Source organism: Lichenostomus cassidix, chromosome 11, assembly GCF_008360975.1.
Source record: "Lichenostomus cassidix isolate B80296 chromosome 11, HeHo_3.0, whole genome shotgun sequence".
NCBI classification, from domain to species: domain Eukaryota; kingdom Metazoa; phylum Chordata; class Aves; order Passeriformes; family Meliphagidae; genus Lichenostomus; species Lichenostomus cassidix.
The window spans coordinates 9,708,174-9,732,649 of NC_139492.1; the positions used below are offsets into that span (position 1 = coordinate 9,708,174).

Below are 24,476 nucleotides of genomic sequence, written 5' to 3' on the forward strand. Positions count from 1 at the left end.
TACTCATATCTTTATATATTCTTTCAAAAAACAGGTTAAAATAGTATAAACTTTGGCGGAGACTTATGATTTTATTGTGACACCTTCCTGAGCAAACAGGTGTCTCCTATTCACCTTTGGAACAGGGACTCTTCCTTGTGGAAGACAAAGGTTGATTGTTTGGCATTTTCCCAGCTGTGGAAAGTGCTGGAGCAGAGGCTTGGCTTAACATGGGTTTTGGTACATCCTTCCAAAGTGTCTCCACTCCCTGCTGCTATTTTTAAGTACACACACAAATCCTTCTGAAGCAAATCTGATAGTGGTTAGGCTGTCCTGAAGTATTGTTCTTGATAGGAAAGCACTGAAGGATACCATTTGGAGCATATGCTCTCTCAGTGTGGGTTGCAGGGGATATAACTGAACTGTTATTTGTACCACAGCAAGCCAAGAAACATGTGACACAACTTGATCTCATTTTTACCCATGTAAATCTGGAGGATTTTTTTTAAAAAAGCCTTTTGGAATTGGTTTAAAGTTACATATTGCGAAGCAGAGCACAGTGTGGCTTGTTTCTTGGTCAGAAGATAAATACAGTCAATTGGAGCTGGTTGGGAGCTCCTGGTAAAAGATTTCTTTGGAAATGTTGATGCAATGAAACAAAGCTGTTGTGACAACGGACCTCTCTGACAGTGTCTTGGGTCTGAAATAACTGAGGGAGCAATATGGGGCTGTTCACCCAAAATAGCTGCAAGGATGTCCCTGGGATATGGGAATCCCAGGTTCAAGTTCCCTCGCAGCTCAAGCTTGTGGTTAGCCTTGCTATTATAATGGGGTGAGTGTGTCCCGTTTTGGGGTGGAAGGATGTGATGCATTGAAGCTTTGTGCTGGAATGCAGTGCAGAAAGAAAGCTTAGAAACATCAACCATTTCCCCGTGAAACAGGATTCTTGGTTGTAGCTTGCAGTGCCACTCTTCTTGAATTTTCTCTGGTTTGGAGGCAATGGTAACAGCAGCAAAATTTTTGTTGATCAATACTGCAACAGCAGAGAACATGTTCCTCACCAATGCAGGGTTTCAAAGGGAGAATGCCAATGGAGGGATCTAGGGTGCTATTGCAAAGGAACAACAAGGCAATTGCACTGTTGTATAGGTTTCATGGGCTTGTTTTGCGGACTGATTTTGGTCTGATGTTTTTATTTGGTTAGGTTTTTATCAACTAAACTTGCAAATGCATCTATGTGGTGGTTGGGGCCAGGCTAATGGTATCAGATGCCTTTATTCTAGGTGATAACACCAGAGTGACCTTATAGAGACTCTGTTTCTCCAAAGAAAAACAATGTTAACTGTTGACTACGCACTATCATTTGAAATACAGTGCTGTTTAAACACATGGGACTTGTCATCCTATATCACTGAAAAAACAGAAGCAAGCATGGTGGAGTTGCTGGTCAGTGGATAAAAGCAGTTTTTCTTTCAGCATTTCCTCAACTGAAAAAAACCCCCACCCCAAACACCACATTTAAGCTTTATGTGTAAACCACTAGAAATAATAGGGCCAGGAATGTGATCACCTTTATGAGAATTTAGGAGACAAAATAACCATTCCAGCTGAAGGTGGCTCAGGCTGTTGCTGGTCTGTGCCTCTGCCTGTGGCTGTGGCTCAGAGTTTGTAATTCAAGGCATCTCCTGCAGCTGTTTGGAGTTCTGGGGGGAGATGCTGACTTGGGGGCCATTGCTGGGCTCTGGGGATGACCCCAGCTCTCCACTGGATGTCAGTGTTCCCCAGGAATGCAGCTGCCAGAGCACTTATCTGGCAGTAAAAAAAAAAAGGGGGGGGTGTAGAAAGACTAAAGAAAATTAAAGAACAAAGCAACCTTGACTCTTTAGAAAAGTCATTTAGAAACAAATTTTGTGACTGTTCAGCCTCAATTATAAGGCAAACCTTGACAGAAGGATCATGTTTACACTAAAACACATCTTACACAACTTCCGGGCTCACGTGCCAAAAAGAGTTGGATTTAGTTTCAGAAAAAACAAATGAACATTCTTCACTCATCTCCCTACAGTTTTGATATTTTGATATGCTGCAAAGTGAGTGGTTCTGTTTTTGTCTCTGACAGTTTTTCTTTTCTCAATAGCTACAAAAAATATTTTTTCAAATCAGTGAAAGCATGAGCATGTCACTAAATGATTGATTGCTTGCTGGGTTTCAGCCTTTGATAATTAAGCTTAACACAATGTCTCCTCTTCACTAGAGAATGGTATTGTGCCAAATTCAAAAGACACATGAAAAATTGAAATCAGAAAATAAAAACCTTTTAAAAACCAACTGCTCCCATCTGTTGTGCAGTTCAGAAGGGAACATAACAGTGGAAGAGACACAGAGCACGTAAAACAGTAGGAGGAAGAATGGTGAGCTTCTTTGAGGCTCCACCTTCCATGCTTACAGAAGTGCCTTCGTGTGTAGATCTGGTTTCTTGAAGATCTCTGGTTGTTGTTTGTGTTTTAATACGCTAAAATGGGTTCAGAAAGGGAATTTCAACAAGGATTTTGCTGGACGACTGAGTGGGGTTTTGTAGCACATGTCCAGCTGTAGCTTTACAGAGTCTCATTGGCAGTGCGTTGACTGTGTAGTCCTGCATCTTACTTGGGATGAGTTGTTTCTGACAAAAGGGCAGATTTGTGAATGGAAGTCCAGAAGGCATTTCTGACCATGATGTGGGCTATATTTGAGGGCCCTCTCACCAATTCATAAAAAAATCCAGCCCAGATCCTGAAGTGCTCTTTCATACTGAGTTTGCTCAGCAATATTAACAACCCTTGTGTTTGTTAGCAAATCTGATTTTACCTGACCTGTTGCAAGGTTAGCTCCTTTATTCAGGCACAAGGTTTAGGCTGAAGTATTTAAACTAAAAAAATTGACGATGCAAATGTGTGAGAGCACTAGCTGACCTAGGAATTACAAGGGAGCATTGTGGTGAATGTTGTGGTGCTTTGTGTTGAGATCTCTTGGCTTCTAAGTCTCAAAAGAATAGCAGTACTCCAGGATCAGGGTTTGGCTTTAAAAAACTTGAAGACAGGAATCCCCCATGCAGCTCATGGGAAGCTTTACTTTGATAAATACTTTTGCCTGATATTTAGCCCAGTTTATCCAGTCAACCCAAGCTAAGAATGTCCTCTTTTGTATTACAGAGCCACATGTGGAGGAATGAGCCTGTCCCCAGGGGACAGGAGTGACCAACAGTGACAAACCAAGCCATGAACTGACCTTGCTGCATGTCTCCCATGGGAGAGGTGATGAGTGTGCAGGGAGAGGGTACTGAGCAACTCTGAAAGGTGGGTAAAGCTTGGCACTCTGGACTTTCCAGAGATGTCTGGTTACACCCTGGAGTAGTTTCTTACCGTGACAGTTATGCACAGCATAATGTTGAAGTAAGTTCTGCTGGAGAAATTTAATGGCTAGGGATTGCATACAATGAAGTGCCCTGTGCTTAATGTAAAGCAGTGGGCCCAGGTCATTAATTCTCTTTATATTTTGGGATGGAATGTACATGTCTGATGTGCAAACTGCTTAAGGACAGCAGAGAGCAAAGGACCTTTACCAGAAAGGCACTTTCTCTGAGACTGGTAGCCAGATCTGATTCAAGAAAGGGAATCTGGACAAAATTGGGAAAACCTGGGCAAAAATTTCTTTTGGGCAAAACAGCCAAGACTGAGAAGCCAGGAGGTGAATAAACCAGATTGAGAAGCTTCCTCTTGCAGCTAGTTGAAGGACTGACTTCTTTAGAAGCTCTGCAACCTCTTGAGCCGCTGTAAAGCTATAACAGAGGGATTGACTGAAACACTTTTTAAAAATTGGGTTGCTTTATCCTATTCCTCAAGGTTGTTAGTGTTGTCCTTCTCCTTGTCTTGCTTCTTGTCTTCTGTAAAATCTCATGAACTGTCATATAAAAAGCCAAATGGAAATGTCTGCTTTGCGTTTTTATCTTCCCCTTTGCTCATTGCCTTGTTTTTCGGCCTAATATAGTGGCATAATATAGTGGGCCAGGAGTTACAGTATTTAATGTCTCTCAAATGTAGGCAAGGAAAACTGCAAGTAAATGAGTTACTGTGTTAAGTTGATTTTTGACAAGTGAATAAAAGCAACTTGTACACGTGTGACTGATGGTAAAATTCAGCTGAGGCCATGGTGCTAAAAGTAGGGTCAGGCAAGACTCAGTGGAGTTGGAGTCCATGCAGTCAGACCTGGTTTTGAGTTGCAGCAGGAAAGACTGAACCTTGTGACATTTAGATATGATGCAAAGTTATTTGATTTGCTCTTTTTAATCCTCCAGGTTAAGTTTTCATATGCAAGTAGAATAAAATGGCAAACAAATATAAGTAGTGAGGTGCTTGCCTGTAGCTTTAGCAATGTATTGTCTGACTGATGCTAAAGGTGTCCATTGCTGATTACCAAAATATTTTTCTGAATTAGATACAGCTGGGGAACTGTCTGATAGGAAGCTGAAAACTGGTCTGTCCTTTAGTGCCTGTAGTCAAACATGCTGAGAATCTCTCCCCTTTTCCCCTGACTTTTCTGAGGTGTCAAATACCTGTAAAGCGCTAAGAGCAGCAGACCTGAAGGGATATAAACCTGGTGAACTCTGCTGTATTCACTGAATTCCAATAGTAAGTTAAAGGAGCAGATAGATGTGGCTGATTGACTGCAGGGATGGATGCAGCACTCCTCCTGCTGAGAAGCCAGGCTGCAGAAATCCCATCTAACTGACATCAATGGGAAATCAGCATCTGGGCTGCTAATTTTGTGTGTGATTCTTTGTAAAATGTAATCTTTACCATTCATTCCTACAATGTGTTTTCTTTGCCTGTGACCACCACACAGTGTTTATTTGATCATGCTGAGAACCCACATCTTATCTGGTCTTCTAACTTTTTCCTTTTGAAAGAGATAACGAAGGAAGGGGGATCAGAGCAGCAAGGGAGAGTGGGGTATTGTGAATAAATATCCTATTTGCATCTGCACAGTTAGTCACAGTTGAATGTTAAAGCTCCTGTTATTTTCAGCAGCCATAACAATGTAAGACTTTAAATTCTGTATGAATTTTACTGGAGCTATAGTTTTGTTGTTTTTTTTTTTTTTCCTTCCAAGAAAGATACAGGCATTGCTTCACACTGGGAGGTTTATGAAGTTCAGGCAGTGCATGTGGGTATTAGAAACAAATAGGCTTAATTTCCTAAGGTCTTACAGGACTGTTAATGGTTAAGCATTGCTAAGGGACTGTGCTTTCTTCCTTTACCAGTTCTCTCCCCTTCATCTAGAAGAACAACATTTTAACTTCATACAGTCGCTAGGAAAAAAAGTTACTTTGTAAGTGACCCTTGAATATTTTGGTTCTTGTGGCTGACCCTGGGTTAAAGGATACCAAGATAGCTCAAGCCTGCTTTTTGTCAGTGTTTCCACTCTACAGGAACTCCTGGAGATGCCTTGGTGGGAATCCAGTGATAAAACTGGAGCTCATTTCTCACTTACAGAAAGGAAAACAAAACTGAGGAAAGAATGCTTCCTGCTACTCTTTGGTCAGTCGATAAGCTTAATTGGCCAGGCTTGCCTGCTGTACATTGATTGTACCTACTAATAAAAGAGCTATTGATTGGCACTTTATTTAGCACTGGCTTGCATGGACTATAGTTCCTGCTAATGTTATTATTACATCAACCTTTTCCTGTTCCCCAGTTCTTTAGTGCAATAAATTATGTCAAATGCCTCTAGCGTTTTCAATATTCTTGGACAGGGTTTTTTTAGGTTTTTGACCTCCTCATTGCACAGTGTGTCATCTCCAGTATGTGTGAAAATGTCTAATTCAATGCAGGAGGAATGTAGATGCTAACATGTTATGGAAAAGCACTGGAATTATTATGCCTTTGTTTTGTTTTAATTGGCCCTCAGAAATCAAAGAAATTGATATTCGTTGACACTGTTTAATGTGACTGTGATTAGTGAGCGGTGGTGGCAGGTTAATGGAGACAAATATCTCTATCTGGAAACTTGCATTGGCTTTGTAACCTTGCTACTACCAGTAGTATCTCCCTTGTTAAAGCCCAGAGCAGTGGTCCTGTGCCTTTACTGGAGCAGATCTGGGACCTCTTGGGTGAGAAGGGCTGCTCTAAATCTCAAGACACAGAGGCTTGAGGCTCAAGCAGGGAAGCTGGTGTTTGACACCTGGTTTTGTTAGGTCCCCAGTCTGCCACAGTAAGTCCCATTAGTGTGGATGAATGATATAATTTTCTGCATTCCATTACAAAATGAACATAGCTAGGGTATAGCACAAAGTCCTGCTTCAGCTGAGGTACTGCCTGTGCTACTGTAATTTGTCTCCTTAATGTGTTTTATAAAGAAATGTGTTTCCAAGACCTAAAGAAAAGGTCTTGGACATCAATGACAGTTCAGTAGAAATGCTCAAGAGCTGGCCAGTACTACTACATAGTCCTCCCTTTTTCTGGATAATAATAGTTAAAAATTAAAAAGTCAACATATTCTCCTTTTAAGTTGTACACAAGTTTAGAAGGAGTTCCTTTTTCAAAATTTCTTAAACAAATTTCCTTTGCAGCTGGGTGGAGGTTCTTTGTATGGACATTACTTAAATGCACTAGTGAATCGTGGAGATAATTCCTAATTCTTTACTTGCTAAATTTAAAATTCAGGAGACATGGCTACAATTGGTACTCTAAAATTTTTTGCATTCTCCCCATAACCCATCAAATAATCCTCAGATGCAAAAATATTTGTGGTTACTAAAAAGTTGGCAACAGAGTGTTGCTTGTTTCCTCCTATTAAGGATATTTCTTCTAACATTTATTTCTAATGCTTTTAAAAGAAGCTTGTATTTAAAGAGTTCTTATTTTAAAAAAAACCCACAAAACAACAAATCACCAAAACAACCCCCCACCAAAAAGCCATTTTACATCTCAGACAACAAGACTAGCAAATAACTCAGCATGACATTCCAGAGTAAATTGTGTGTTTTCACAACTTTAGAGGTTCAGTTAGCAAAACAGAGGCATGTGAGGATCCTGCCTGGAGATATAAAAGTCCAGGGTCTTGGTTTTGATACAATAATGGACTTTATAGAGCAGTGCTGATTTACAGCAGTTGAGGATCTGCCCCTGAAGAGACCTGATATCCCTTGTGAGTCTTGGGAGTTTTAGAACTTTGTTCTTCCTTCTCACTCCCAGTATGATGCATCCTCTGAGGAATAAATTACTTGTTCTTTGCCTCGGAGCACTCTGCTACAAATTGAGGGAGTTTTGCATTTGCAGTATTTACTTTTTGTTTAAGTGTCAGAGCTTTAAACATACGAATATTGCCCTGCATTGAAGTGCTTTCAGAGCGCATTTATGTATAGCAACACTTCTTACATGCCCTTGTGTTTCATGAATTTCAGCAGAGGAGTGGGGGGTGATGCTGGCTGCAGTTGTTCAGGTCTCTTTAGTCCTGCTGGGCTGTCCCAAAATACCACAGGAGGGGTAAGGGCTGTGCTGTGCAGCACAGCAGGAGTCAGGCTGTTGCTGGAAACTCAAAGCAGTTGTGAAAAGTCTGCTGTGCCTGTGCACACTGTGACTTGAAGTGCTTTATAAATCTGACAGCCTGGCTCCCTTTCACAGGGAGAGGGGAGGCTTTCCAGGGTTGCCCCCTGCCAAACTGCAACTGCCTCCTCCAAACCTTGGAACAGCTCGAGCCAATGTTCAAATAAGGACTATTAAATATGAATGTGCACCATGGCCAGCTGTTTTAACAGGGCTGTAACTGCTGCAGGTAATGTGACAACCCTGTGCCCTGCACTTGGAGAAATGCAGGCACTGCGATGCACATAGGAAATGCTCTGAGAAAGCTCTACAAGAGTCCAGAAAAAACTGTGGAATGGGATCCATAACAGAGGGTATTAGTGAAGTGAGGGTGTGTGACAATGTTAACCTAGAAATCAAGACAGAATGTAAATGGTGGTTAGAAATTGGTATCTTCTGCTTTTAGTGTTCTTTCCTGATGTTCTTCTGCTCTGAGCTTGGCTCCTGGAGGAAAGGTTCCATTCTTTAGCTGGGGCAAGTTAAAAATCAGCGAGTTCATTCCATATTTATTTTTCAAGGAGCAAAATGCAGCTTTACAACTTGCATTCGGATATACCAGGGTGTGTTTGACAGGCCTTCATACCTCACAGTGCTCCCAAGGCAAGTATTAATTGCCCCATAAAACACTCTGTGTCATGTCTTGTGGCTCAACGTGTTACAGGGCTGTGCAAACTTGTTTTATAGCCCTAACAGCCCACTACTGCTTTTGAGAAATGTTTTCCTTTTAGTGAGGGAAAGAAAAACAGCATTTAAAAATATTATAACGGTGACAAGGAAGAAAGAATGCTATAGAATTTCCATGGGCCAGAAAAGCTGTCACAGATTAAACACCTGTTATAAATGGGTGCACATATATTATTTTGTATTAAGGAGTCTTCTGTCTAGAGAACAAATCCATCTCCCCTAATTTGACACCCTACCTGATATCTGGGCCAAATGTTGCCTTAATTTGCCTTCAGGCAGAAACAAAAGAGAGTATGTGCAACTGCAGCCACATCCCCTGGCTCAGCAGGCTCCACTGAAGCTGTGCTTGGTGCTCCAGAACGTGCCATGGGCTTCACAACCTCCTTGCATGAGAAAGCTGGGGATCTGACTCTTATTTACCCAAGATGTTTCCGCAGTAATTATGGCAACTGAAAACAACAGAGCGGACCTCTTGGCTATTGAGAATTGTAACTGTCCTTTCCAAGTCTTCCAGTTCCCACTCCCACGTCTCCAGGAATGACTATAAGCAAGCCAGCGAGCAGATTACAGCCCAGACCCAGAGCATCACACATGGTGTAGCTTCACTGGGGTCAAAAAGGATTATTTCCAATGTCTAATCACAAGCATGTGGCTGAGCTTGATCAGAGTAAGCTCAGTTCTTTGGCCCATTCCTTCCTGGTTGTCTTTCCAATCTTAATTCTAGGCAAGCCCCAATAAGGGGATTGGAACTTGCTGTTCCTCTTTAAAAAGTATTTTTAGCCCATTCCCCTCTGTGCAGTAAGTAGTTAATAGTGGATTTAGTACCTGCTGTGCTGTGAGCTATTACCTTTGTGATATGGGAGCATTTTATAGTCACTTTTCACTCTGTACTGATGGCAGAATGATTTCATGATGTGTATAGATGTTGAAGATGCAGACCTCAGATTTGTCAATGTGTTGCCAAATATCTACCATAGGCATCCAATTAAACTGCAATGTAGTTTTTCATGAGTTTTGCTTTCCTAGATCTGGATGATTTTCCTGCTTTTAGCTCTAAAGTGAGCAAAGATCCAAAGACATTCAAGTGACAAGTCTCTGGCAATGAGATCTGATTGAAGTTTAGATAGTACAGACTGCAAAAATACAATTTTTTCCACCAAAGCTAATTTGAGGGTCTTGCCAAGGTTTGAGCTAGAATATTTGTGTTGCTGCCTATGGTACATGATATACACAACTTCTGTGTGTAAAAAAATTCAGGAACAGCAATTTCAGGAACTGCTGCTGCACAGTAGTTGAGCAGGAAATTGCTTTTATTTGCAAGTAATGTGATGTGAAGTGAAAGGATGCTCTAATTTATAAATAGGTAAATCTTGCTTTTACAAGAGTTAATTCTATTACGTAGAACTATTTTTCATTTTACAGTTGTAAAATCAGTTGAAGTTAGAACCTAATTCATAAATGTTCTGAAGGTTTATAAAGCGTTCCCTTTGTGTTCTCCTCAGGACACGCAAGGGACATGCTTCCCCTTGTGAAATCCATTTTTTGTGATTTATCAATCCTCTCTACCCTTGCTTGCAGGCTAATGTATCTGAGTGCTACAGTGTGTAACAGTCCCTTAAATCAAGGGGCTATAAGGAGGATTGTTAAAGTAGATTAAGAAGTTGTTGAAGGGGGCAATTCCCCAAACCACTGCTCCTGTCTGTGTCCTTGCTGCTTCCAAGAGCTCCAGTATAGAAGAGCTTTGTGCACTTGCTGTTCCATGATCCAGAGCAGGGGCACGAGGCTGAGGGAAGGAAACAGTTTTGAGGTGAGAAAAAAAATGCATCTTTTGGATGAAAAATTAGGGCCAGGAGAAAAAGTTTGAGGAGGAAGACTCCTCTGCAGTTTAAGACTGATAGAGTGAAAACTGTGTCTGGCCCATAAGAAATGACAGCAACAAAAACCAAAGCAAAAAACCCCACAAACAAACTGTGCATTCAAATCATGTGGTTCCCATGGCTTCAAGGTGAGCTCCCACAAGGATCATGGTGTGGCACGCATTATAAGAAATGTGCTATCTTGTCACTTTGATGCACACAATGTCTAAGCCTTAAAAAAAAAAAAAAAAGCTTTATGATCCCAGTTAGTTTTGTTTAAGCTTCAGTTTCCTGGCTGAGTTTTGTCACAAAACTCCCAGGTCATTTCCATGGAGTGAATGCTTTCACAGGCAGTGCCTTGTTGTCTGGTTAAAGCTCCAGGAGGGACCATAATTTTAAGATAGCACCCTGGGCATAACATTGGAACATTAAGTGTTCCTAGAGGTTTTCCTTGAATACCAATAGAGCAATTTCACTGGTAGCACCTGGGAAGATGTTCTTTCAGGCTCTCAACCTGAGAAGAACAAGGCATCGAGAACTATCACCAACATGGCTGAGTGGGTGAGAAAAGACAGAAGAGACTTTATTTTTCACAGCCCTTCTAATATAGGGCACTTGCCAAGGCCATGGAGCTCCAGTGAGAAGCCTCAGCCTCAAGGCACAGGGAGCCCTCATAGCACAAGGTCAAGGATCAGAGTTTGCCTGTAAAGAGAGGCTGGAGTTCCTGGCTGTTGTCTGGTGGGAGCCTGGGAGATTCTGTGAAGCATATGGGCTGCAGAGTATTTGGGAGTATTTTGGTGCTACATGACAAAATGCAAGTGATGTTCAGATTTAGAATCAAAAGTTACTTTTGATGACTGGATGGTACAGCCCACATAAAAATAAATCTGTTCCTCCTCTTGCAAAGTGTATCAAATAATATCGTGGCTGGTGGCTCAGATAACAAATAGGAAGGGGAAAACAGCATTACAGAAATGGGAATGTAGTGTAATTGGAGGGAATTGAAGTTGAATAGAATGAAGAAATTAATTACAAGGAGTTTGCCATGAAGGTAAGGAAAAGGTGGGCTTGAAATTAATTACCGCGACTTTGGAGCCTGTAGCTTATTGCAGTGGCTTTGGAGATGGCATGAGTTAGTGTGTAATGGAGAAATCCCTTCTCACTGTCAGGAAAGGAATTTTGCTTAGATACAACTTGTTGCAACTTCTGTGTTTCTTCATTAGCACACAGCACCTAGTTCTATCCCTTAGTGATAATTCCCAAAAAAGGTTTTTTTATGTGGAACTTGTGCATGTGACTGTACATGTGGATTATAAAATGTTTCTCACATTAGTTTGAGAAATGGGCTCTCAAATAAAAATGGAGATGAGATGATGTTTGGTAGCAAAATGTTCCTACCAGATTTGTTTATTGGGGTGGGGAAAGTGAACAGTGAATATATAAGCTTATGCTTATGAATGCAAACATTTATTGACTACTTTGAGCCAACTCAACACTTAAATCACTGGTAGCATCTTTTAATATTGATTAAGGTAAATACTCCAGTGATAGCATTAGTCAATATCTCTGTGTAAATCAACATGTGATGTTTTTACTGTATGTTTAATGTTTTTGAGTTATGCACTTCTGGTACTGAAACAATGAACCAGAGGCTGGAAATCATTTTGGTCCTGACAAAAGGTGCTGCCTTTCTTAAAACATTTACATTTTAGGTAATTGGCTGCAGCACCTGACAGCACCACTGTAGCCTGATTGAAGCTGTGTCCCAGCAGTGCCACTATAAACCACAGCACTGAGAGTTCATAACCAGGGCAGATTTGGAGGGGGGAAGGGAGAGCACCAAGTTTTTAAAGCTGAAATGTGATACATAAAGTCACAGTAACTTGATCATTTTAAAAACATCTCTTTAAATAAATCACATCACATTTAGGAAAATACTTAACTGTAGGAATTGTTTGGCTAGAAGTCCAGAGCTCGTCATTCAGGGTAGCTTGATCTGTGCCAAATTAATGAATATCAGCCCATGTTCATGAATATTTAATGGATGGGAACTAATATAATTCACATGGCTTTGCTGCTTTCAACTCTCAAGCCCAGTTTCCACATTCTTGCCCAAAGCATCAGTGCCTCCACAAGGGAAATATCATGTGTGTTGTGTCTCATGAGGCTATTGCATGCATTACTTACTTAAATATCACACTTACCACTCAGTATTACACAAATTTAGGATTACCCTAAAAACTGTACTTGTTCACTGAAAGCAGGATATGGGTTTAGGCTGAGCTCACGCTGTGGTTTGGTCCCTGCTAGAAAACGGCTAAAGATTAGTGTTACTCACAGTTGCATCTCAAGAGTGTCACTGTGGAGGAATGAGCTGGGATCAAAAGAGTTGGACCTTTTTTCCTTGTTAATTCCTGAAAGAAGGTTCAACCTTCCTGTAAATAACCACACAATATTACCAAAAAGCCTCAAAACAGGCAAATACGCTAAAATACATAAGAAACTCAAACCCCAGGAAGTCCAGGGCAACTCTTTTACTGTTGTATCTTAATTGGCATATTCACATGATCTGACTCTCCATGGAATTGTAATTTGATGACACTAATGATTATCCAGGAATAATTTTTCCACTGGGGAGAAAAATGCAGCCCAGCCAATTTGGGTGATGACATAAATGATTCAATGGTTTAAATACCAATAAAAACTGAAATATCTTAGTAAGGAAGGGTTAATTGAAGAGCCTTTTTCTGAGCCCACTTAGCTAAAAGTAACTAAAAAGGAGAGAAAAACCAACATAATTGAGGCTATTGATATTGTGAGGGTTAAAAAATAAAAAACTGCTGTGTCAGTTTCTGTCCTTGGAGAGCCTGAGGAACCCTCAGGCACCATATTCACAGTCATTTCAAGCAAGTAAATAACAAAACCAGAAAAATATCTTAGGCCATTGCCTGGAGAGGGGCTTAAAAAATATTAAGAAAAGACAAGAGCAATAAACAGTCCTTGTAGCTTTCCCTGAAGCAGGAACGCTGTCAGGAATAGCTTTTTAAAAATAATAATAAAAAATCCAGGATCTTCTGGGCATGAATGAGCTTAGCTCTGGTGATGTTTCAGTGACATACATCAAAGCATACCTTCAATGTGTAAATTTGCCTGACACATTTTTAAAGTCTCCGTGGGGCATTTGCTGCTGTTATCAGTTAGACTTGAGAACCCTAATTATATTACATTTGGAATTTGATGGTCTGTTTTATGCAGGAGGTCAGCCCAGACTGTAATGGTCCCTGCTGGCCCTCGTATTTATGCATGTAATGAGTAAAGCATCTCATCCTGCAAACACTCAGGCAGCTGGGGGTGTTAGCATACAATGGATGACTTCAGGAGCATTAACCACAGGGCTCAGGAAAGTTATAGCTCCAAATATTTGGAAACTCAAACCCGGAATATCTATTTCCTTAAACTGAAATAGTTGCTGCTAAAATACAAAGGTACAGATTTTTTTTACACATTTTGTATAAGGGATGGTTTTATGTTACTTCTTGTCATGTCTGTTTGGATGCCTGCTGTCAACACAGCATGAACTTATGTAGTGGAGATGTATTTGGGCTAGAGAGGAACTTTCCTTCTGCCCCAATGTGAGTCACCAGCTCTCTTCATGGGCTGTTAGCAGATGTTGTCACACACGAGAACATTTCACTCTCGTGTCTTGAAACTGCTCTGTAAGAGAGCTGACACTATTTTAGCTTTCTCTGTTAGCTCAGGGTGCTGCTAATGCCTCACAGGTTCTAAGATGCACCTTGTCCTTGATGCCTCTTATAGCTTATTAACTTCCTCAAAAGTCTGTTGGAGGGAGTTAAAAGAAAACTCATAATAACTGAAAAGCTGAGTAAAAGATATTTCTTTACTCATTCAGTTTACTATGCAGTCAGAACTGAGCCAATGTAATGACTTTCTTGTTTATAAGCATATAAAATTAAGAGTTACTCGCTCTCTTACTTATGAAGATTAATTTAATATCAGATGTAAACCCTAGTGTATTCTCTGTCGTAGTTTTTCTTGATGGTTGTATTTCAGTCTTTTCTAAGTCCATTAATTGTGAGTAGATCAAGAGCCACTTAGTATTACAATTTCAATCCAAAGATAAGCAGAGAGATTGGATACTGGTTCTCCAAGGAAAACTGAGATGGCACAGTACCAAAGATGATTTACCTGGCATCACCCTTCCTCTGGCACTAACCAGAGATCAGAGCTTCTCCTTAGAAAACAATTTACTGGCAGAGCTCTATCAGACTAGATAGCAATCTCTCTTGTGCCAAGGGTATAGGAAGGGTTGGTGTTTTGTAAGATAAATATATGGTCTTGGTATTCATATGTAACTCTGAACTGGGTGATCAGCACTTAATCTCCTGTGTGATGGAAACACTGTGATTTGAATAAAAAACCCTTCAAGACAAACAAACCAACCAACACAGCTTTAGGGGATCTGGAGTTTCAAACCTGACACTAATCCAAGTGTTCTAGTTTACAAGCCCAAACTGAAATATCTCTGAAAGGTCTGATGGTAGAAATATGTGGTTAAAGGTTAGTGGAAGTCAGGCACATGATTATCCATTAGGTTGGAGACTCCAAAATGGGAATAATGAAGACTGCTCACTCCTCCATGGAAACTTCCATTTGGTGCCTAAATAATGTTTAAATAATAGTTTAAAGATGAAAAGAAGGAAACTTTTGTAAAGGAGAATTCTGAGAGAAAAGGGGACAGACTTTTTAGCAGGGCTGGTTGAGACAGATAAAGGGATAAAAGTTTTAAACTAAAAGATGGTTTATTTAGATTAGAGATGAGGAAGAAAATTTTACAATGAGAACTGTAAAACACTGGCCAGCTTGCCCATAGGGTGGATTCCCCATCCCTAGAAACATCCAAGGCCAGGTTGGACATAATCCTGAGCAACCTGGTCTAGTTGAAGATGTCCCTGCTCATTGCAAGGAGATTTGACTATCTGACTTTTAAAAACCCCTTCCAACCCAAACTTTGTGTGATCTGAAAAGCAAGGGGAAGGAACCCAAGGAGAAGCTCAGACTCCATGCCATTCCCACTGCACATGTGCTAATGCTGTTGCTGCATGGCTCCTGAGGAAATAATCTCATGAATCCATAGAGCTTGTCTGTAACTGTGCCCATCCTAGTGTGTAGGAAAGAGGAGAGAAGATGAGGTAGAGCTAGCAGTGCAGAAGCTGCAGATACTCACAGACTTCTTGGTACCAAATTTTCATTTTTACATGCAACACTCATGGAAATCGGTTTGTGCTAGGAAATAGATGCATTTATGGGGCCTAAGTTGAGCTCCAATGAGGAGCAGTGACAGAAGGAGCTGCAAAGGCATTGCCAGTCCTTCCTGGGAGTATCCCAAGAAGCTTTCTTGGAAATAGGTGGAGTTAATGATAATCCCTAAGCACTGTTGGACACAGTCCATTGGACAGATTCTCTGGTACAGATGTGAACTTGCACCAGGGAGGGAGGTGGGGACTTAGGGATGTGTGATGGCAGTTCTGAAGAGCTGAAGAGGGCTAAGAAACCTGAGGTCAGAAGGCAACTTTTGCCAGGGAAAGTGTCTCACAACTGCTCCATCTCTGAGCTTTGGCTTGATGCCACAATCTAAGCCTAAATAATTTGTGATGGGATGACAAAAGCTCCTTTGGCTTTCACATTACACTGCACCTTTTGAATTTTTTAAGGCTTGAGTCCTAGCTGCTTTATATGTGAATGGTTTTACATTTAATGAGGTGTTGCTAATTTTCAGTTTAGTTTATTTATTCTTTCTTCTGAAGAGCAGAAGCAGCTGCTAATTCCCCTTGAGACTGTTCATGTGGAGTACCTGCACCCACCTACGTGTCCTCATAAACTGTTTCCTGAACTGAAATGAGCTCTCAGTATTCATTTACTTGCTTTTGGCAGATTTAAGTGGGAATATAAATCTGCATCCGCTTTTTGATTCACAAATGCATTTTATTCCATAAAGAATTAATGTGGCCACATATGAAAACTGCACCTCTGTTTCTGCTAAGTTATAGTCTTTCCTTTCTGTCAGATTCCTTCTCTCCCCTGCCCCCATTTGCCTGCTCCCATATTGCTAAATAACTGTAGTTTTAGTATTGCCAGAACAGAATATTCACTAGCAATTCTCAATTCTGACATCCTAAAGCCCTAGAGTCATATTTCAGGCCTGGATGGCACTTAAAGGCCCATAATCTTTTGCTGAATGGGTTTTGCAATACGCAAGCTGAGGCAAATTATTCAGTTTAAGGACCTGAGCTGCTCCGGGAATTCAGGGCTCGAATGTGGCACACGCTGTTGTTTTTAATTATTTATTTATTTAGAAAATGTTTGAGCAGGAAAACCTGCAGGGATGGAACATTTCACATATCGTTAGTTCCTGGCACGGCGGCCTTGGAAAAGAAAACGCAGCCATTGCACCATCCTTGGCTGTCAAGTTCAAGCACCGAGTGGGGAACCCAGGAAAAGCCCGTGGAGAAGGGGAGAGGGTTGGGGGCAGAGGAACATCTTTGAAGGGGGTCATTCTCTTTCCAGTCAAGGAGAGTGGGATTGAGTAACAAAAGATAAAATCCACACAGTGTGCTCGTAATGATGGTTTGACTTGTTTGATTGAAAGAGTTATGACTGTTTGTGGCTTGGTGAATCCTGGCAGTTTTCCCTGTATGATTTAGGGAAGGCTCTTTCAGGGCCTCTGTTAGAAAAGCGGTACCAGGATGAATTCAAAAGCCCTTTCTGAACCAAAAAAGGTTCATGATGAAGGCTTGAACTTCTATATTCCCTTGACAAATTTTCCAGGATATTGCAAGGATAGAGTTAATAATTTTATGCTATGGCTAATAAGTGATTCCTAGTGGTGCTCCAGTAAGTTTAAGGATTACCTTGTGAGCTGTGTCTGTGGTGTAACATGGTACATGAATACATTTGGTAGCCTTCTTGCCTCCTACACAAGAAGTAAAATAAGTCTTTGACTATGGCAGGACAGAAGTCGTCCTTAAACCTCAGGTTAGAGAAAAAGAGGGGAAATATGTTTTGTATAATATGTATTATACTATTAAAACATTAAAATGTAAATAGTCTTTGTTTCTCAGTTCACAGAACTGTGTTTCTGCATGATGAACCTGGTAATTATTTTATGACTTTATCTTCCCTTCTCCTGTGAAGTTCATGGAGCATTGCCCTGGGGTTAATCTGTTGATCACTCCAAGATTCTGCCCTTATTGCAACACGAGTAGTAGCTGTGGCATCAAACTGTTTTGCAGCAGCAAAGAATCTGGTGCAAATTTCAAATGCTTTTGGCATGAAAACTTCGTAACTCACTAATGCTATTCATTCACATTACATACATCTATTTTATATATGCAGTTGTTTCTTCTGCTCCAGGATTTACCTTCAATGATGGGAGAAATAATCCTCTGTAGCTTTATTACCCCTCTCTGCAGTGCTGCATCCTTTGAGCAGCGTGGCTCCTGCTGCTGCTGGTGTCCATCAGCCTTCTCAGGGACTGAGAGGTTGGCATGTGCTGCTGCTGCATTCTGGCAATGCCAGTGTAGTTTAACTTCAGCAACCTGGAAGACCACTGGTGCCAACAGTTTAAAGGCTCAGCTCTCATTGAACATGAAGTATTTAAACTCATATGGTTTTCTACCCCCTAGTAAGAAAATGTTGGCAGCTTTCACCTCGGAGCTCTGATCATCTTTCTTTTTATTTTTTTCCCCCCTTTTTTTTTCTTTCCACCAAAGTTTGTGCAGACTAAATGAGCAGTGCCTGAGGTGCCTTCTTTGTGGAGCTGCTTAGTCACTTCTTGCCAGGTGATAGGGCTTCTGTAAAGGGAAATGTTACCACTTTTTAGTCGGTATTTTTTGGTGTAGTAAATCTCTATAAACAGCTTTTTGGTTGTCTGGAGCAGTTTAGATGGGATAACTGCAATTAAGACGCTGCTGTCAGAAAACTACTTTAAGTTGACTTTGCTTATTTCTTTTAAAAGTCTGTGGTCTTTTGCAATTCTTCTGGCCACAGTTCTTATGGGAATTCAATATTTAACAAAGGAGCTAATGGTACCAATCCGTATGAGCTGAGCTCGTGTTTTGCACGCAGGTCCTACATGGGTTTGAGCACAAAGCTCTGCTGAGGTCTCAGCCAAAAGCCACAACCCTCAGCACCGCTGGGCTTGTGGTTCAGGCCACCTCAGTCTGTCAGAGATTTTCCAGCCTCCCTCCATAAAGCATTGGTTGGGAGAACACACCCTTGTTCTGGACTGTCATGGGCACCAACTCTAGCTCAGCACACCCCAGGCAGAGGGCAGCAGCCAGCAGGCAAGCCAGCAGTGAGGTGAGCACAAGGCAAGATCTTAAAATGATTGTTCCATCCCTTCACTTGAGCCCACTGAGTTGCCAGGGACTTGAAAGAGTGCTCAGGTCCTGTCCCTTGCTTCATTGGTCTCCATACACTGGCAACAGTCTGAGTGTGACATGCCTGTTCTCAGGTTGTAAGACTGAGGATCCTGGCTATCTGGGACCATGAATTTTATTGAGTTGGCTGTGTTAAAGCAAATCTTTTTGCCAAGCACTTCACTGTACTCAGATGGAATTTACTGTTGATGTATTCTACGTTAGAGCATGTTATTGAGCTCTTCTGTACCTGGGATAGGCTAGTGCTGGTGATACCAGTTAAGACATATAAATGTGGGTTGTGTTTACATTAAAAATTGTGTGTGTATTATTGGATATATTATTTCTGGCATTTCAGCGTGGATCATTGCCTCCAGAAACATTTTGTAAGTTTTATATGCTTTTGCACTGTTAAACTGTATTACGTTTCCTCTATTTGCATTGGCCTAAATCAATTGAATTTAGCTAAAACCCTGGATTTTGTTCAACTTGCTGGTGGAAATTTATTTTTATTGTATATCCAGATACATAAAAAGTCTTGAAAAACAGGGTGTGGAAAATCAGCTGCTTGTTTGCTTAGCGTATCCCAGGAAGAACACAGTGTTACAGGACTTTGTAATAGCTTAGTCCCAAAGCCACAAAAGTGCTGAAGGCAAGAGTTACAAGTGGTACACCACTTGTACACCAGGAGGATTTTCTGCTTAACTTGGGCTTCAAGTTTCTGAGAATATCCAAAATGTTTGCTCCTTGCATGACAAGTCCCAAAGCAGGGGGAATTCCGTGGGTTGTGACTGTAAACCACATTGGTGTGTTCTGGTGTGATCTGGGATCTGTGACTGCAAACAAACACAGCGAGATGTGAGGACTTGGTGCCTGCTGTGGGTGTTTCATGGATGGACTTGCTAAGTGTTTCAGAGAAACACTCAAACTTTACTGAAATGGACTGAGATTCCTGGGTTTGGGTTGGATTTGGGGTCAAGGCCCTCAAAGTGTTTAGGAGTCTCAATCTTAGTGCCAGTTTTGATAAAGGAAATGCTATTTGGAGAAAAAAAAGAAGGGGAGAAAGCTGTGGATACCTAGTGACACCAGAAATAATCTTAAATTACTTCTAAGCAAATTGGGATCATTTTGCTTCAGGAAATTTTTTAGAATTTCTTTTCTTGAAGAGCAAAAACATCTTCCTTCATCCTTTAAGAACCTTTGTCTTCACTGTTATGTTCTATTTGTGCAGAGTTACTTCATCCAATTATGCAGTACTCAGATGAACTAAATATAACATTTACAAACTTCTTGTTTTCCAAGCAGTTGTGTCCAGGAGGGAATTCTCCTGCGTGTGGCTGAGATGTGTGTTTATTGTAGCTTTGTTTTCACTGGCAGTGAAGTTCTGAGAAGTCATTTCCTTCACATTTGATGCATCCTAGTTGCTTATATGAACTGTTTCCCAAGGCACAAGGCAGATTGATTAGTCAGAGAAAGATCTGACCGCAGAGCAAAAAGTAATTTTCTTATCTTCGAAAGATGTCATTACTGTTCATTCCTAAAATATGTCAGCAGTATTGGAGGTACCTTTAGGAATGTTTGGAGATGGCCATGGCTGTTCTCAGAGGTCTAATGTGTCCAAACTGAAACAGACTGTAGAGCACCAGGGTGGTGATTTGGAGATTATGAATGTCATAGACCACAGTTAAGGCCTGTGCAGCCAGTTCCAAAGTATTTTTGGTTTAGATTGAGGCTAACTATATTTAAGATGTTTTACTTTCTTCACTTTTAGCAAACTAAAAATATTATTAAAAATAGCTTTATGCCCAACTCCTGGGTTGATGCAGAATCTCCCTTTTCCTGGAAAAAAACTGGAATTCTGCAGAACCTATTCAAATTAATTGTTTAGTCCCTTGTGTGCTCCTGTTTTTATGTTCTGATCACCTTTCTACAGGGTGTCTGTTAGGCAATTCTCAGTGTCGTAATTGATTGACTAGTGCTGATTTATAATATTTTTATAATCAGTTGAATTCTACATAAGTATTTCATATCAGAGCTCAACAGAGTTGGTCCTCATGTTGAAGTTTTGTCCTCCATTGTTAGAGCCAAGTAGGTAATATTTTGGGGGAAATGCTGGAAAAAGGAAAATGCAGATTAGCATGAGGCAAAGCTCAGGTGGTGACTTGCCAAGGTGATGTCTTGGCAAGTCAGAGAGATGTAAAGTGCTATTGAACCTGAACTTCTATTTCATGAATCTTTTTCACACTGTGATGTGGAAGTTCTACACTTTGAGTTCAGTATTCTCTTTGGTAGAAGAAAAATGAATTATATAAAAAGTAGTTTCCCTTTATTATGTATGAAATGAAAAAAATAAAATGGGACCCAGACTGCATTCTGCAGTATAGATTTCATCTGCTAAGGGGGAGGACGGCCTTTTTTTTGTTTTGGGTTTCTGGTTTGGTTTTTTTTTTTTTGATAGGTGGCTCATATGTATTTGTGTGTAAGTTTTACCCCAAAAAATCCCAGAGATACGTTAGCCTGGGTAGAAGATTTATTATTAAGTTTGCTTATCCAGGAGATGAGATGACAAATTATCACCAAAATACACCTGGTCAGTACTGGAAATGTAATTTCCTACAACCCAGATGCTCCTGAGAGGGGACAAACTGTTTGAAGTAGACAACACAAGCTGCCACTTTGCTCATCCAAGACAAAGGAAAAATGAAGTGTTTTAATAATAAAAAAAGATGTTACACACATGACTTGTTCTCATGTGTTTTCTTGCTCCATAATAGTCTTTAAGATGGATATTAAAGATAAATCTATGCTATTAAAGTCATGGCTGTAGGTCTGTCCTCCTGTGCATGCTGACACAGGAGGTTAGCAGGGCTAGTGAGAACGATGATGCAGAGTGTTTGCCATCACACTTTCGAAGGCAGACACATGAAGTACTTGTCCACCAAAATTAACTGCAGCCATTTAGTGACAACTACCCTAACATAGAAACATAACCTTTTAAACCCATCTCCAGGCATTGGAGTATTTTAACAAATGCATGGCTGGAAGTTCTAGTGGGATAGCAGCAGTGAAGAATATTGAACATAAAATAAAACTGAATAGTTAGGTTTTTTGGTTGGTTTTTTCTTTTTCAAGTATTATTTATTCCAGTTTCTGGTTTTGGTCTTCCAAATAATGCATCATTATAAGAATCAAAACACTGAAAGCATTTTTGCCTAAATTTCTCATTTTGTAATATAAGTATGGTTGGCATAAATTAGCAGGCTCACCTGGAATGTGAGGAAATCTTTATTTACAGAAGATATTAATCTGTGATTATTAAGTTCATAATAAATAAGATTTTTTTTTGTCTTGTTAATCTAATTTTATATGTCAGAATCTCTGTGTCACCTGGAATATTCTGCATTATTAGGGACATTATATTAAACTCTCTAATAAAGTTGAAAATAGTAATTTGAAATATCTTATTTGTAGGAATTGGACTTAAAATGCATGCCTATGTGCTGTATATGAGAAGAAGAGAATGAGACCTCAAAAAAAGCATGCAAATTACTTTAGGAGCTACATTTCCTTTCAATGAATAATAATTTAAATACAAGACCTTTTTAGGGGCTTGAGAAATAAGGCCACTGAATCTGTTTTGATCTGGATTCTTTACAGTCGACAAAAGGGTTAACTGCCTGGAAGAAGGTGGGCATTGCTAAGCACATTTTGTCTATGAGATAAAGATCATATGAAAATTTACATGTTAATGGAACATTTAAGGGAAAAAAATTGCTCTTTGTCAATTGATTGTATAAATATTTTATCTAGTGTAATATTAGAGGAAGGCAAGCGTGAAGGCATTCAGTTTGAATAGTTTTTGAGAGGAAAATTAGGACATTATTGTTGAAGAAATAATATAAAATAGGGAGTTACAAGCACTTGATCTAAACTGTAAAAACCTTTCATGCACTCTGGCAGAAAGAGCAGATTAAATCCATAATGAAATGGGTAACTTTAGGCCTGCATAAATTTCCAAGCAGTCTCAGTTTCCCAGGAATCTCTCTCTGCTAGATTAATGGCTAGCAGCCTGCCACATAATGAAGTGGTTTGCCTTGGCAATGTGCTCATGAATTTATTATGGTGTCCACAAGTGTGCTATATGGCCTAGACATCTTTATAAATCCTGGATTTAGAGCTGCAGCGATGAGCCATTTCGGTCCTAATGGTGAGCTTGATTTATCACTGTGGTCCTCCACTCCACTCTCCAGCCCCCTCCCTGACAGTTATAAAAGGAAAATACAGGTCATATCACTGATGGAAATGAAATGTGAAGGTAATTAGATAATGCCAAATGGATATGGGAAAAGGTGCACTGCTGAAATTTTAAATATGTTGGTAATTTTTTCCTTGGAGCAATTATATCAGGTTGATTTATTTTTACAGTTTATAATCACTTAACTACCTGTGGCTGATTTTAACCAGAGCTTGTGCCTTTGGAGACGAGAAGTAGAGCTTTTCAGTCCATGATTGTTTATTGTAAATTCATTTATCTCAAAATACCTAATTTATTATGCAATTTACACAAGTCACAGCTCATTGCTGATAGGGAATAATGATTACCCATTTGGCTCCTTGTAAACTGTTCTCTGTGGCTTTATAAAATAATCAACAGTCAAAGCCGCAAGGATTTAAAGAATTTTCTATATTGAAACTAAAACCTTTTTTTTCCCCTCTCTCTAAAAGACACTGGAGAACAGTAGAATACAAAACAAATTATCTAGAGATGTTTCAAATCCATGCACGAGTAGTCCAGAAATTACTATATTGGATATTTCTAACCCATAATTTTATTACAGAGGGATAAGGAATTTTAATGGGAATGTGAACATTTCCAAAAGAAATTGGAAAGGTTTTTTGCAACCAAGGTAGTAGAGCTTTAAAAACAAAAGCAGTATGATGTAACAGTGTGTTAAGGACCAAGAAAAACAGATCTGCCCTGGAATTTCAAAGGGACCTAAAGGAGTCAAGGGGACAGCGCTGTGATTCCATGGCAGCTCTGCTGCCAAAAGCACTGAGACTTTCAGTAAAACTTGAGCTACTGTAAACTGAAACTTGCAACAGGTTGTTCAGTCCTGAGGAGATGGCTGTTGTGAACCAGCAATCAGAAAATCAGATTTTTCTGAGCTGTAATCTGGGGAGAGGGGGTGGCCTGGCTGGCTATCACAGGGTTTTGAAGTGTGTTTTGACTGCATAATAAAGTATTTTATTTATTTATTTATTTTTAAAGAAGGTGAAGTGCAGTGCTAAGGAGCCAGAGGCAGGTAGGTCTAGAAGTGATATCTTGCTTTTAAAAATGTGCAAGTAGTTGTGTTAATTTTTGACTTAATACAAAGCTCCCTCCTGGCAGCAGCCCAGTGTTTGCTGCTGGCTGGTTGTAGAACAGACACAGAAAACTCCTCCTGAATGGTTCTGGGTTTCTCAGTCTCTTCTTAGAGATGATCACTTACTTTTAGATAGTAACAGTTGAGTTGCTTGGTGTCATGCCATCAGCTGAAGCATTTGAATCCCAAAGGCAGGAAGAGGGAGCCAGGTTGGTTGAGTTCAAAAGTCCAAAGTTATATTTTGATGCTTGAAAAGAATTTTGAAGCTCTGCCTTTGCAGTTCTGGAGCAGAGCTCCTGTAAGAAGTGTGTTGGTTAGTACTTAGTTTTTAGTACCCATTTGGAAGTTTCTCCCCCAAACAACAGGCTGCCAAGGCTGGACTGTGTAACTGTTTCAAGGAGCATCTCTGCCATGAGGGGTGTTTGAAGCCCCCAGGTTCAGTCACTCACCTGCAGTAGTATATGCAAAGTGGAAATGTTACTTTGAAGAACATCTGAATTGAGAGGAAACCCTACCCAGAGGCAGATGTGGATC

The 24,476-nt window shown here is 40.2% G+C and overlaps 1 long non-coding RNA gene across 2 annotated transcripts in view; it reads left to right on the forward strand.

Annotated features, from left to right (window-relative positions):
* The window catches only part of LOC146432284 (uncharacterized), a 560,777-nt gene that overhangs the window by 235,713 nt on the left and 300,588 nt on the right, over window positions 1-24,476 (forward strand). For both annotated transcript variants that reach the window (XR_014854530.1, XR_014854528.1), the window contains one exon: window positions 3,171-3,314. This is a non-coding gene — a long non-coding RNA (uncharacterized LOC146432284). The remainder of the gene's footprint in view (window positions 1-3,170; window positions 3,315-24,476) is intronic.